This window comes from Chenopodium album, chromosome 8 (assembly GCF_948465745.1).
Source record: "Chenopodium album chromosome 8, dcCheAlbu1.1, whole genome shotgun sequence".
Classification (NCBI taxonomy): Eukaryota; Viridiplantae; Streptophyta; class Magnoliopsida; order Caryophyllales; family Amaranthaceae; genus Chenopodium; species Chenopodium album.
Window position 1 is genome coordinate 59,043,661 of NC_137841.1, and position 3,611 is coordinate 59,047,271.

At 36.8% G+C, this 3,611-nt stretch overlaps 1 long non-coding RNA gene across 1 annotated transcript; it reads right to left on the reverse strand.

The window, feature by feature from the left end:
* Positions 1–992: 992 nt before the first annotated feature.
* LOC145556176 (uncharacterized) lies at positions 993–2,560 on the reverse strand. The gene is made up of 2 exons (XR_014091789.1): positions 2,186–2,560; positions 993–1,218 (listed from the first exon to the last, which is right to left on the reverse strand). It is a non-coding gene; the product is annotated as an uncharacterized LOC145556176 (long non-coding RNA).
* Between the last annotated feature and the right edge of the window lie 1,051 nt (positions 2,561–3,611).

Genomic DNA, 3,611 nt, shown 5'->3' on the forward strand with positions numbered 1-3,611 from the left:
CTCCCATTGTCCCTAGGGACCATCCAAATGCTTCTAGCCTCACGAAGGATGGAGGTGGTGGCCGGGTTAGGGAGTAGGCAATGGTGGGTATTTCTCACTAGCCAAGAGTAAGTGCCGGCTCTCGTAGTGCTAGTTATGAAACGCAAAGTGTTAACTTGCTTCAAACTAATCCACACGTCTTCACTCCTTCCAACCGGAGTGCAAGACTTCAAGAACCCCTCTTGCTTGAAATACGACACAAGACGTGTCACCATGCCCCCACAATGAATTTCCCCCGTTTTGACCCCATGCATTATCTCCTTACAACAATTCATGAAGATATAGCCAAAATTAATCTTTGACCCTAACTCCGGCTTGGTAGCCATCCATAACACCATAATCTCCTCCCGAGATAACTTCCCCAAATGTTGCTTATTAAAGACCGAATACCCAAGAATTCTATGAAGGATCCTAAGGGCCGGATGGATAATTGCACTACACTAGTGGAAAAAGAGCTATCCGTAACGGGCAAAAATAGCCCATCCGTAACGGGCAGTGGGCGTTACGTATGCTCCCGTTACGGATAGGCTATGTTATTTGTAACGGGCAGTGTCCGTTACAAATAACCCGTTATTCGTAACGGACAAAATAAGTGCCCGTTACGAATAACCCGTTATCTGTAACGGACATGTAAAACGCCCGTTACGAATAACGGGTTATTTGTAACGGGCACTTATTTTGTCCGTTACGAATAACGGGTTATTTGTAACGGGCACTTATTTTGTTCGTTACGAATAACGGGTTATTTGTAACGGGCATTATATTTGCCCGTTACGATTAGTGTGTGATCCAAATTAAAAAAAAAAAATTCCAGCACATGCTGGACCATTTTATCAATGAACTAGAAAATTTTATATTTTTTTATTTTTTTTTTGTTTTTTTATTTATTAAAACCATATTTTATTCATTTTAAATACACATAAATTATACAATCAAACAAAACAAAATAAAAAGAGCAAAAACAAATCCTGATTGTTATAATAATAAAACAAGATTACTGTAATTTCCCTTTAAATTTGTACTGTATTAAATAATTTACATCTTGCCTTCAAAAAAAAAAATTTTACATCTTCCACCATCAGAGTTGCAACTTGGTATCCTTTTCTTCGTCATCTATCCTTTTCTTCCTCGCGCTTAACATTGTTCAAATTCAGAGAGGGATAGTCTCTGCTTCATCATCTTCTCCGAAACATACACAATTGAATTGAAGCATCAGCCTTTAGGGTCTAATATAAAAATACTAGTATTATCTAAACATCATCAAAATCACAGAACATAAGGAAGTAGCAAGCATAAGTAACACTCAAAACATAAGGAAGTGCCAATAAATTCATACTGGTTCGAATAAGTGTCATATGTATTTCACATACCTTATGACATTCAATATCATTAAAATTCAAGGATTAAAATTCAAGGAAATTGTCATATATATATATATATATATATATATATATATATATATATATATATATATATATATATATATATATATATATAAAATAATAAAATAAAAAAAAAGGAAATTACTCTGATTTTCTGTTTCAGAAAGGACTCAATTCATGTCCAGTCTTATTTGTTTTATTCAACTTTGTGTTTATGTATACACCTTTTTTTTGTTTCAGTTAATTCTCCCAATGGTATGAAGACAATTCATTCAGAAAAAAAAATGAAGACAATAAAAATAACAAATACAAATCGAATTAAATTTTAAGATCAAAACCAATTCGGACAGATCTATGCAAAAGCAATTCAGAAAGCTCAGATTCAGCACAACAAAAATGACCACTTATGCTCTGTTCAATAAAATCTCAATTCCACTTTCATGATCCACCAACTCAAAAACCTTACATTACACAAACAACTCACTCAAAACACGACAAAATAATCGCACATTCGCTACCAAAATCCAATGCAAATCACAACCATTATCAAATAAAATCAATCCCTAATCATTCAAATTACAACAAAATTCAACTTCGAGACAAAACATTTCCACAATATATCATCAAATTCAAAAAACAACACAAAAATAAAAAGAATTAAATTTTTAGATAGAAAACAATTCGGACAGATCTCTTCAAAATCGAGCATCTAAACCCTAAAAAACGTCACAAAAACAAAAAAAAAATAAAGAAACCACACAAACCTGCAGAATACAAGCAGTACAAGTGAGATGAGTATGAGGTTGTTTGGGATCTCCGATGAAGGGGAAAATAGAACGAGGGTTTAGATCGAAAGAGGTGAAACCCCCAATTTAACCATTTATTGTCTCTCCTCGTTCTATTTCGTCATGAATGGAAGGGGAAGATTGATGGAGGAGAGGAGAGAAGAGAGGGACTAAGTATGAGAGAGAAAGAGGTACGGGGAAGATTGAAGGAGACGAGAAGATTGAAGGAGAGGAGAGGAGAGAGAGAGAGAGTGAGTGAGTGAGTGTGAAATGACAGAGAAAGAGGGGAATGCGGCCATTAGGTGAAACCCTAATAAAAAGCCAAGTAATGGGCTCCTCTCATCGTTGGGCCAAGTTTGGGCATTTGTATCGGGCAAAATACGCCTGTTACATGTAATATAGTATTCGTAACGGGCAAAATAGTGTTCGTTACGAATAAATAAGTATTCGTAACGGGCACTAATTTGTCCGTTACGAATACGTATTCGTAACGGACACTATTTTGCCCGTTACGAATAAATAAGTATTCGTAACGGACACTATTTTGCCCGTTACGAATATCTTAATTGTAACGGGCAAAGCTTTGCCCGTTACAAATAGCCTGTTACGAATGAGATTTTTTCCACTAGTGCTAGCAAGGGACTTCTTCGAATCAAACTCCCTCCTGTTGGCTATGGTTTTCCACCAAGAAACCTCATTATACTCAGTTTGGACTAGGGAGGTAAGGGGCTCGATGATATCACCATTGGGGTTGAAACCAAGGGCTACATTGAACTCGGCTAGGTTCATGGTGTGTTTGACATTGAAGAGTTGGAAGGAAATAATAAAATCGGTTTCCCCCACCTTATTGAACTCAAATGTGGAGAAAAACTCAATGGAAGGCTCCAAATAGGTTCTAGGGGCCGATTTTAGAAACTCACCCAAGCTTAGGTTATCTAGAAGGATGTCAAGGTCATTTTCAATGCCTAGCTTGGCCATATCCTCACGAAAGTAATGCCGAGAGGGTCTAAACTTCCGGTCTTTCATTTTGTTATAGATGGGGGTTTGTTTAGACCGGTTCCAAAATTTAAGAGGGGGTAAAGGAGGAGGAGGAGCATCATCTTGAGTTGTGGAATTTGGTTGGGGTTGAGGGTTTGAGGATTGGCCTTGAGAAGATTGGCCGGGGGATTGGTTTGAGCGCTTCTTGCTACTTTTGACTCTTCTTATCAAATCCATTTTAACAAAATTCACACAATTCACAAGAACACAACAAACTCCCTCAAACAAAACAACTTCCACCAAAAATTACTCACAAACCTCCTTACAAATCCAACCAAACCACCACAAACTACAAGGTACCTGTTCCAATCAACACAACAACCAAAATCCAACAACAAACAACAATATCAACAATCATTCATCAATA